The sequence below is a fragment of the Adiantum capillus-veneris genome, chromosome 15, assembly GCF_014529385.1.
Source record: "Adiantum capillus-veneris isolate H3 chromosome 15, ASM1452938v2, whole genome shotgun sequence".
NCBI lineage: Eukaryota > Viridiplantae > Streptophyta > Polypodiopsida > Polypodiales > Pteridaceae > Adiantum > Adiantum capillus-veneris.
Window position 1 is genome coordinate 25,597,488 of NC_140945.1, and position 12,488 is coordinate 25,609,975.

Genomic DNA, 12,488 nt, shown 5'->3' on the forward strand with positions numbered 1-12,488 from the left:
TCCTGGTGCAAAGTATTTATATTTCACATGCTTGTTATGAAACTCTTTCATGTGTTTCCTATAAGCATACATTGCTACTACTGCTCTTCGCCTAGTTTCATGTCAAGTCCAATCAATTTTTTTGCTACACGCAAAGTTGGAATAAAAATTTGTATGGATAAGATAGCATTAAGTCCAAACCTCATGTTATATGCTGTTGTCCCTAAGACATTTTTATATGCTACCCTTTAGGCCCAAACTATAGAGTGCAACTTTTGATCCAAATTTGATGTATTGTTGTTCACAATCTTGGTTAAAACCTTACACAGAACTTTGTTGATACTTTCGGCTTGACCATTAGCCTGTGAGTGATATGGAGTTGACTTTTGTAAGAGTATGAACTCATGAAGTAAATACTCGTTGAATTCATTGACAAAGTGTTTCCTTCTATCACTAACAATTTCAATAGGTAAGCCATATCATGTAAAAACATTTTCATACAAGAAATGTGTTGTGGTTCTCACATTATTCTTTTGTGTAGCTTTTGCATCAACCCACTTGGTTAGGTAGGCCATGGCTAGGATAATGTATTACAAATGAGTCTTCTAAGTCGACAATTCTATGGGACCCACAAAGTTTGGAAAATATGTGTGCTTCTATCATTGGTCTCCTAGGCATTTCATCCTTCTTACATGGAATTTTTGTTCTTTGATAGTCGTCACACCTTGTCACGTATGCGCCAACATCCATGAAGAGTGTTGGCCACCATATTCTGGTGAACATTATAGCCTTAGTCATCTTTTATAACAAAAAATGAACTTTTGCTTTCCTTGTGTTTTCTTCTTACAAAATAGGCAAATATTCACTTTTTAATGCACAAAGTCTGAGCTGATTAGGGGGAAGGATGTGTAGGATGCAAGAGAAAGGAAGGAGAGAAAGGGGGAAGAGGAAGGAGAGCACGCACAATCTTGGTGGATCTTGGTGAGACAATGTTCTCACACTCCTTATTGTTTCCATATAACCAAAAGAATGAATTTGATGGACGCCCGCGGCCACCGACCGCTTGGCCTAAAAACCTAATAATCTCCCACTTGAAGGTCAACATGGCCCAAGTGGCTAAAGAATGTAGGGGCTATTATGTACAATGATACAAATGTGAAGCATGACCATAGCTTCACCCTACGCCCATCATCTCTATGCAATGTGCGAACCGCTCTGAGGCTAAGCTCTTAGTTAGAGCATCCACTGGGTTTTTATCCGTGTGAACTTTGGCTAATTCAATGAGTTTGCTAGCCAATATATCCCGTATCACATGATACTTGACCTCTATGTGTTTTGACTTGGAGTGAAACACGGGGTTCTTTGCTAACACAATCGCAATGTAGGACTAGATTCTGGTGTATACCAAGGTATCCCCCTAGACGAGATAACCACACAGCTTCCTTACTGGAACTAGAAACATACTTTGCCTCAATGCTGGAAGACAAAGTGCTTGTAGACATAATCTCCAAGAGACTGCCACTCCAACGAACAAGAAAACGTAGCCAAATGTGGATCACCTAGTGTCCACATAACCCACATATTCCGAATCAGTGTATCCAACTATGGATGCATCACTGTTCCCAAAATGTAAGCACTTGCTGGGACTGAACCCTTGATGTATCTCAAGATGTGCTTCAGTGGTTCCCAATGCTTTCTGCCTGGATTTTCCATATACTTGTTGACCACTCCCACTGTATATATATGCAATGTCTGACTGTGTGCTAACCATGGCAATTATGAGACTGTCAACTGCCAAAGAATACAACACCTTTACCATCTTTGCCTTTTCAACATCCGATTTGGGACAATCATGCTTGTTAATTTTTTTGTATGCATCCATTGGGGTACTCAATGCTTTTCCCCCTTGCATATTAAAATGTTGCAAGAATTTTTGAATATACTATTCCTGTGAGGGTTCAAGTATACCATGTTTGCGATCTCTCTTGATACGCATACCAGGAAAATGATGTGCATTACCCAAATCTTTCATAGTAAATTTCTTGCTTAAGGCATCCTTGAGAAGTGCAATCTTATCTTTTGACTTCATTGCTATGAGCATATCATCCATATAAAAAATCTGAATGAAGAGGGAACCATTGTTCAACCTCCTTGTGTACAAGCATTGATCCTCTTGGTTCCGTATGTAAGCTTGGGGTTGAATGTACTAATTGAACTTGATGTACCATTGCCTTGAGCCTTGGTTTAACGCATACAAAGCCTTCTTGAGTCTACACACCAGTTCTACCCGTGTTGGCTTCTCAGGATTTATCGTAAAACCTTCCGGTTGTTTCATGTAGACATCCTCTTCAAGATCCCCATGAAGAAATGTTGCCTGCACATCCATTTGGACCAATTCCATGTCCTGAATGGATACTAGACTAAGCACAAGATGCAGTGTAGACATCTTGACCATAGGAGAAAACATTTCATCAAAATCTACGCCTTTCATTTGCTTGAACCCTTTAGCAACGAATCTAGCCTTATTCGTAGGCTCATATTCATGTTCCCAAAGAAACACGAACAAAGCTTGATGCTCCTGGTCTTAAAGTTATTTTTATTGGATATTCTGACACTTCCAAAGGCTACAAATTCTATGACCCTTCCTCCAAGAAAGTAATTGTGAATCGTGATGCTACTTTTAACGAACAGCTTATGGGAGGCTCATGGTCCATGGATGATTCTGATGATACTAAATCATTGCTTCAGGCTTTTCCATTTCTTTTAGAAGATGAAACTCTTCCTATAGAGCAACTTTCCTCTTCACAACCATCCATTCCAAATGTTGCCAATGATGATATTGATAGTTTTGTTGATCTGCCTATTGATTTTGAACATGGCTCATGTCATGTTTATGATGACGATATTGCTGATAATGCTTTTTCTACTTCTGAAGATCCCGTTACTTATGATGAAGCTATCTCTTCACCACAAAAGGATCAATGGCAAGAGGCTATGGAAGCAGAGTATGATTCTCTTATCTCTAAAGGTACATGGATACTAACTGAATTACCTCCCGGTCGTACAACTATTAAATGTAAGTGGGTGTATAAGACAAAAGTAAAAGCAGATGGATCTTTTGACAAGTTCAAGGCACGTTTAGTTGCAAAAGGTTACTCCCAAGTAGCTGGTGTTGATTATCAAGAGACTTTTTCACCAGTTGTTCGCATTACAAGTGTTCGAGTTTTATTGGCATTTGCTGTTCAATTTGATTTAGAAGCTCATCAAATGGATGTGCAAACTGCTTCTCTTAATGGTGACTTGGCAGAGGAAATTTATATGGAACAACCAGAAGGGTTTGTTATTCTAGGTAAAGAAGACCTTGTTGCTCAACTCCATAAGGCACTATATGGTCTCAAACAAGCTTTGCGAGCCTGGTATACAAAATTTGATCTTTTTCTCACCTCTAAAGGATTCATCTCTTGCTCGTCAGACCCCAACTTATACATAAAACGCCAAGCTAGCAGTTTTGTGATTATTGCTCTTTATGTGGATGATACCATCCTTGTTTACAATGATTTGGGATTTCTTCAGCAAGTGAAAAAGTTATTGTCTTCTGCATTTGATATGGTGGATCTTGGAGAGATTCACTCTTGTCTTGGCATTCAAATCCAACGGAACTGTACAAAAGGTATTTTATTCCTTCGACTGTCAAAGTTTATTGCAGATACTATTCAAAAATTTGGTATGGAATCTGCACATTCAGCCAACACACCCTGTCTTGCGAGCTCTACGAAGAACACTTATGACAATGGCGGTCAACTTGTCACAAATCAACCTTATGCTAACTTGATTGGATGTCTTCAGTTTGTTGGTATGAACACTCGTCCTGATATTTTGTTTGCTGCTAATTATCTTGGACAACATCTTGCATGTCCTTCTCTTAAGCATTGGTCTGCTGCAAAGTGTGTATTGAAATACTTGAAAGGCACTACAGATTTTGGTTTAGTCTATCGACGACAACTCACATCGAATTCTATGCAATCTCTTTCTCTTTTGGGTTACACAGATGCAGACTGGGCAAGCTCACATTTATCTATGCGATCTACTAGTGGAAATTGCTTCTTTATAAATGGTTGTCTTGTTTCTTGGACCAGCAAGAAACAATGTTGTGTTGCAGTTTCTATGACTGAGTCAGAATATGTTGCGGCATCACTTGTAGCTCGTGAGTTGATTTGGCTTAGACAAATGCTGGTTGATATTGGTCACTCTCCTCTTTCTAGCACACCCTTGCGGTGTGACAACCAAATTGCTATTAGTCTTGCAAAAGACTATGTTCAATATAATAAGTCAAAGCACATTGCTGTCCATTATCATTATGTCAGGTATGAAGTACGCAAAGGAACCATTATGGTTGAACACTGTCCAAGTGACCAGATGATTGCAGACATTTTGACCAAAGGCCTCAATGAGTCACGTTTCATCCTCTTGCGCTCGGAGCTTGGAGTTGCTTCGGCCTCACTCTTTCTAGATTAGGTTCTTTGCTATTGTAATAGCTTTGTACATATGACATTGTAATCTTTTAGGTACCATGCACTATGCACACTCCACATTTGCACATTGTGATATCTAAGTCACTTGAATATTTGTACATAGATGCACAATTCACTTTCACATCATCACCACTGGTTCATATTTTCACATTGTATAGGGGCTTGGGTTTTTCCCTTGAACTCCCCAATGGTTTTTTCATCCAAAGCTAGAGACCTTTGTTTGAGTGGGGGTGTTGGAGCTATATATGTCTCACTCTACTGAAGTTGGTGTCACCTATATATTTGTATCTTGTCCTCAATATGAATCAGTCTTTGGGAGCGTATATGGTGTGTCTCTTGTCTCATCTCTCTCTCTCTTTCTCTCTACATCTCAACATTGGAGCTATATATGGCTCACTCTACTGAACTTGGTCTCACCTATATATTTTTATCTTGTTCTCAATATGAATTAGTCTTTGGGAGCGTATATGGTGTGTCTCTTGTCTCGTCTCTCTCTCTCTCTCTCTCTCTCTCTCTCTCTCTCTCTCTCTCTCTCTCTCTCTCTCTCTCTCTCTCTCTCTCTCTCTCTCTCTCTCTTTCTCTCTACATCTCATTTTCGTCATCTCTCCTTAATTTTTTTCATTCTCACTGCATCGTTGTGATGGGATGATTGAGGTTGAGAGGTAGTGTTGCCTTGACTGCTAGCGCTTTCTCCACCTTGGCTTTGAATGATGTGGTCCATGTCAAAGAATATAACCAATATGTGTTTCATGTCAACTTCTTGAAATGTAGCATTGATGGTCGATGGGGTAGACTCCACCGATAGTGTTTCATTTGATATTTGCCTCCTCTCTTGAGTCGGTGATGAGATTGATTACTATCCAAGAGTTGACCTATTCTCTCTTGACAAATATTGATAACGCAGATGTTGTAGTTGCTCTATGAAATAAGTCGTTGTTGTGTATGTGCTAATCATAGATCCTCCAGTTTTGAAATATTTGATGCTTACATAGCACACAAGGGAATGCCATCCTATCGTCCATAATTAATGTAAAGATAACAAAACAAATTAACATGTAATAGTGTAGTGCACATGTCTAGACTGTTATTAGAGCGTATAACATGAGCTATCACATAAATTTGAACAAATGGCTAGATAGCCCTAAGCAGACCAATGGCCAAGTATAGATGTCTTTGAATGGCTAACCATAATGGCAAAACTATTTGCCGCTAGCCCTAATCAGCCAAACCAACAATGTCTTTGCATGACTAGAAAGCCTGCATAATTCTTAATCTAACATGAATGGGCCATTCATTATAGTGGCATGAGGCCATTTTGCATTGAATTCTATCAACCACCCATTAAGTAAGTTGTTTAGCAGAGACATCAACTCCCAAAGGATGCCCTAAATGTCTAAAAACAATTCCCCTTGGGACTCTCTTACCTTGCCAAATCAAGTTATGAAGCTGATCTGGAGAAACATCAATCAACTTAGATTTTTCAAGATTTTAATCTACACGAGTAGCAACCAAATACAAATTCAAATAAGACAAACAATTATCTATATTGGAATTATTTGCATGCAAAAATTTGATGATACCATAAAAAAAACCCAGAGCCAGTAGGTGTTCATAGCCTTTCAGTTTTCTATTTTTGGCTTGTGCACGAAGAAAGCTGCAAAACAAAGGATAAGTAGAAACTTCAAACAAGAGGGGACTTATTGGACATCCTTGTCTAACATAGCTTCCCACCTTAACGGCTGGGGATAGTCTCCCATTGACAACAACCCTTGAAATTTCCCTTAAGCCAAGAACTAAATGCAGTTTGAAACTCTTTGCCCAAACCCCCAACTTTTTCATTACATTCACTATAAAATCCCAAATGACCGAGTCAAATGCTTTAGCAAAGTCAAGATGCAGTAACAAAACTTTCTGATTACATTTTGAATAGACTCTATTCCATCTTAACAGTGAGGATGTTATCTAATATGGACCTTCCCCAATGAACCCTGACTGTGCCTCATGTATGTGAGAAGGGTGCAATTCTGATAGAAATTCCTTTCTCCAACAGTTTGTACAAAATCCCTATCATAGTTGTAGGTCTCCATTCAGATCAAGAGGTTGAAAAAGTCTTCTTGGACAACAATTTGATGATACCGTGCTTAAGCAATGGATCCATGTGTTGAGTTAGACATATGTTATTAATAGCTGATGGAGTCAAATCCTTCAATTGATCCCAATATTGCACCAAGAATTCCTTGGTTAATCCACATATACCAAGATTTTTATCATTGGCCAATTTCTTTAGAGCATATTTTAGCTCATTTTGTTCCAATTGTTGTTCCAATCTTTTTGGATTTCTTTCCTCAACACAAGGATCCACAACTAAAAGCAGAATATCACCAGCTTGTTGCGTCTCAGCAGACTAGTCATCCTAGCCGTCTATTCAAAATGCCCTCAGAATAATCTATACATTCTGCCATAATCATGTCACGTTCAATCACCATGGTGCCATCCTCCTTTACTACCTTGCAACTACATTCTTTGGAATGTTTAGCCCTAAGCCTGCTAAAGAAGAATTTAAATGAGCATTGTACATATTTTAGCTCAGATTGTCTACATAATAACCTTACCTTGATGGAAAAGTCCGAATTAGATCCTTGATCGTTTCCCTTCCTGCAGCTAGGTTTTCCATGTTTGATTCGGTTAAAAAGGACACGTTTTTGACATACTTTATGAATTCTAATGCAACTGCTACTTTTGGATCCTTCTGATGAGCTACATGATTCCCACATTTTTTTAATAGTTTTGCATTTGAACAGATAAAAAATGCCACGCATTAACTGTATCCTCCCCTTTAAACATATCATGTATCTGTTGTTGCAGCAAGTTGTTCACATACATTTTGAACAATGGATGCTTCAACAAGGAATTATTAACCATGAGAGGGTGGGGTAGCCCCACTTTTTAAATGTGAGAGTCAACTAATGCATCATGGAAAGATGATACAACAGAAAAATGATCTAAAAGAGAGCATTGAAATAAAAAATCATATCAGCATTAGAGGGAAACCAATGGGTAGCAACAAAGTAAAACCTATTCAATAAAGACCAGGATGACACATGTGGCTGAGTGGACTTGTGGACAATGGCAAAGTCAAGGCATTTGCAAGGGAGGAACCATGGAGAATGAGTAAAGCAAAGGCACACAGAGAGGAAATCACCAACAAAGAATGGGAATATGCACAAGGTTGTGTACCAAAGGTCATATCTATATATATTATACACACAAAACTAATTGCAACTAGGTACAACCATTACCAAAGAAATGTGTACAACTTAACAAACCCATATTTCCTTGGAGTGGCCTTCAAATCCTCCTTCCCTTATGCTTTTGGGATCATCTTTGGCCCATTGCCTTAGCTGCCCCCTTCCTTGATGGGCTCCCCATCAAGTTGAAAATAGCAAAAGCACTACTAGCTAGATGTAGAGAGCACCGAGAAGAGAGTACATAATGATGCATTCTCCCTTTACTGTTCAGGAATTGTCAACAATTTCTTGTCACAATCTTCTAACTCATATATTTCTATAGGGATGATGATGGTTGCATAAGTGAGAGGAGGAATCCACGCACATGATGTCCATCACTTCAAAAATGCATGGATGCTCCACTCCCCGTCAGAATGACAACCCCCCCCCCCCCCCCCCCCACACACACACACACACACACACACACTCACATATACTTTTTTTCACATGTAATAGGTCCATATTGTTAGAAGTGGCTCCATGTCTCTTCCATACAATGTTTTATCAAATCTATTCTTTTCCCATAAAACAATTTCCCTCCAAAATCCAAAAGCAAACATAGTGAAAGCAAAATCTAGGTAAATTTGTTCTTTTCTTATTACCACCAAACCGTGCTTTCACTAGCTATAGGGAATTTGCTCAACCGCCCCAAGAGCATAAGCACACAAATCACCAATGTGAAATTTAATGTGCCTAAAAAAGACAAGAGGTCTCTTCTATTTGGTTGCTTTCGCATCCTATTTTGGCCACATTGTCACTATTATCGAAGAAAAATACACAACCTTTGATATGTAAGTCATTATCTCCTACAAACTAAAGAGATGAAGCAAAGGAGAGATCAACCATCAAGTGGAGGAGCATTACTATATAATCAAATTTTAAATGTGGCAAAGATGGACATTTAGCCAAGGATTTCTTCATATCCAAGGCTTGTACCATTTGTGAGAAGAAGAGCCATCCACCTTCTAACTCCTTCAAGACACAAAAATTTAGTATTAGTAGCAAGTTAAACTTTGAGGCATCAATTCATGTGCTCTTCATGTGGCAGAAGAAGACCAAGGAAAAGAGATGTCAGTAGCAGAAATTCCATTTCTTATAGCCATGGCACCTTGAAATTATGTTTGAATTTTTCTCTCTTGCCCAAGTTGTGTCCATGAAGGCATGGTCGAAAACCGTCAAGGGACATATCAATTGAAAGATCTTAGAAATAAGGTTATAAATCCACAAACTCTAACACTTTTGGAGTTGATATGTAGAAGTTAAAGCCCCACTGAAGCTAAAGTTTGGGAGGGATTCATTTATAAGATAGAGTTGTGACATTAAAAAAATGGAATATTTTAGAATATAAGGAGTCTAATGGCATTCTATGTATCAATAGAAAGATCTCAATGAGTACATTCTAATTCTAAAAGATCCAAAAAAATTTGAGCTTAGTTGTAGAAATTCTACCGTGTATCCATTTCAGACAAGAAAGAGAAAGTCAACATGCTTATAGGCTTTGTTTATCCTTTACCATTTATAGTATACTCTTGTTAAAGATTGTTTAGAGTAGCATGGTCTCCATCTTGCAGTAATTTTTTTGAGGGGAGATATCTTGAGGATTTTCTTTTGCACTTCTTCACTTATCCCCTCCTTTTTGATGTGAGAAGATAGCCGAAATCTACCTCGATAAATGTAGTGCAAAGAAGAAGCGTTCGATACAAAAGATAAAGAAGCACAAAAATGGCCAATGAGTCTAGATTCAAAGAAGGATAAAGAAGAGCAGAAGCATCTACATATATACAAATCACTCCTTCAAAGAAAGGGAAGAAGGCCGAAGGTAAAGAAAAAAATTTTACAAGCTCAAAAGAAGACACAAACATGTGGTTGATTTTGGAGAAATATAAAGGGACAGTATGTTAAGAGTTTCAGTATCAGGATCAGAGATGCATCGGGTTCTTTTTGCAAGAGCTGCGCAGACACATAAAAAGTCTCTTGAGGAGACCAAGTAGTGGGAGACATTCATGAGGGAGATCAGTGAATTCTTTAGAGCACGGACTCAGCAGCCGGTTGTGCATGCTTCATAGTATCAAACATTGGACAGATAGAAGAGCAATCACCATTGCACAGTTCAACTCAAACTCACACCCACCAGGGTACTCTCATTGATCGAGCATTGGAGCTAGGGAGATTGAGATGCCCACGATTGAGGAGCGGAGCTTCACAACATTAACAGAGACTACAACAGAGGATTCGAGCCATACCTACTATCTCGATATCCAAAGTAGAGATGAGGATGGAGAAGATGAAATTGTCTGCATCAGCTCGCAATCGCACGCATGGCCAATCATATAAGGTACCAATCATAGTTTCTCATGTCGATGGTAGCTAGCTCCTCGTCCTCCTCGACTGTGCCAGCATGGACATAAATGGACGGAAAGAGCCATTTTTGCCTCTTTATCGGAGACTATCCGAGAATCTACTCAGAAAAGATCTGTCTTAGGTGACCATCTTGATAGGAGCAAAACCCTTAAACTTTATGATCCTCATATCGGGGAGATTCCCAACATATGAGCCGCGAACCCTCAACATTGGGGTTACATCACAAAGGTCTCACCAGCTGAGCTATGCTTCTTGGGTAAAGCACCACATCTTTTGTTATCTTCATTGATGGTCACGACATGAATGGACCCTTCTATGAGTCACTATATTAGTGATGCCTGCGCAAAGGAAACCATGGGGTAGGTGATTACAAGGTAGGTGATGTTGTTATGGCAAGGTTCCCATGATTCTCTCTTCCTCATTACTATCCCAATCAAAAAAAGGCTAAATGGGCTAGAGGCACACCAAAACAATCAACATTATTTTCACACATTAGTTTCATGAAATTTATTTTCACATTGCACGGCATTAAAAAATTGGACTTTTTACAAAACGTATCTATAAGCTACCATGTAAAGAGGAAAAGGGAGTTCTACTATGCTCTTATAGCCCATATTGTAGTGTAAATTTTCCAGTTGAAAATGAAAAAAACTCGGTTGTCACTCCATTGAGCCTTCATTCTCAAGGTAAAAAATTGTACATTTAAAAAAAGAGCCCCTATTGTTTGCCAAGTTAAATAAGGGCTCACTTAAACCTCTACCAATGGTTAGGTAGCAAAAAAAGAAATCTTTTGTCAGTATTTACACTAAAACTTGTGCAATTTTGCCAACTTTCTTTTATGAAGGCAAGCTTGGAATTTGATTTTTTTTGCAATTTCAACCAATTAAAAATACAGTTAACCTTGTTTTTTGGAGTGTCACTCTCTCAACATTAAAATGAGAGCAAATGAGAGTCTATTCTAGCTGTGACCTCGACACCCCTTTCTTCTCCACTCGGCATCTCATCAAGTTCTCACTTGATTTTTTTGCACAATGGCTCTCCCCACAATGTTTTGCCTCAATCCTCCTGAAGCTTCACTGTCGCTTGTGGTGTCTGATAATGATGTCTTGCCTATGGGTGATCTTACCAACTATCTTACTGAAGCCTTAACCTCTGACGCTCTAGTCAAGGGAGCACACAAAGTCACCATTCATGCTGGAACTGTAGTGTCGCAAGTGTCTGTTTTTCAAATCATGCTATTGTGCTATATTTTACTGGCAAGATGACTTCTCTGAATGAAATTGCCAGTTTCCTAGACCAAAGCGTCAAAAAGGTTGTGCTAGATGAAGTGTTTTACAGTGGCTCAAGGCTACTGTAAAATCACATTAGGCTACTGTTACTGCTGCTGAAGATCAAAGGGCATTTCAAAATGCCTCTACTATCATTCTTTGTGGGCAGGCTGTCCATGTTTTTCCATGGCAACCTGTCAAACAAATCAAAGAGGAGCTGCTATCTAACTGTTTGGTCTGGGTTGACTTCATTGATTTACCTGCCTTTTTATGACCATGCATCAAAGATTTAGCTGCATCACTTGGTAAAGTCTTTTTCTCCCCTACCATCAATTGCCCTAATAGAAATCGAGCCTGTCTAATGTGGGATACTAACAAAGCCATGCCAGAGACCATGGAGATAGAATTAGAATCTGTTGGCAGATTGGTTATCTATCTCAAGTGGGGCAACCTCTCAGGATCTTGCTACCACTATGGACACCTGGGACACTTCTCCAGAAAGTATCCCACTCTAGCCACAGGAACTGTGAACCTCATCCCTTCTTATCCAGGTAGCAAACACATGGTGTCCAAAGAGAAAATCGTCGGTAAATCTTCTCCAGCTCACTTGGAGAAGTCTCCTCTCCCTGTACCTCAAGGAGGCATCCGTGAGTATGTTGTTCCTTCTAGGAGATATAAAGCTGCTCTTCAGAACACAAGGGGGGAAAAACAGCTCCCATGCAGGGAACCACGCATCTTCAACACCCTCCACCTCAAAACATGTTAAACAACCTGAAAGAGGTGAAAGGGTGGTAGACAAGGAGGGGTACCAACTCTCTAAGAGGACCTTTAGAAATCGTCCAGGAATCACTGGCTATGCTACTCTGAATGTTTTTGATGTCCTGTAGGACATCCCGTCACCTGACAACCTGGCTGCCATTGACTCTGTGATACTCTCTGATTGCAGGCTTGCTTCCATCATGATGACATCCCTGAATCCACCGCTCAAAGTAACCTCCATTCCAAATCTTTAAGATCAACATGGGCCTCTTTCTATAACAAACAAGAGCATGGAGAAATAT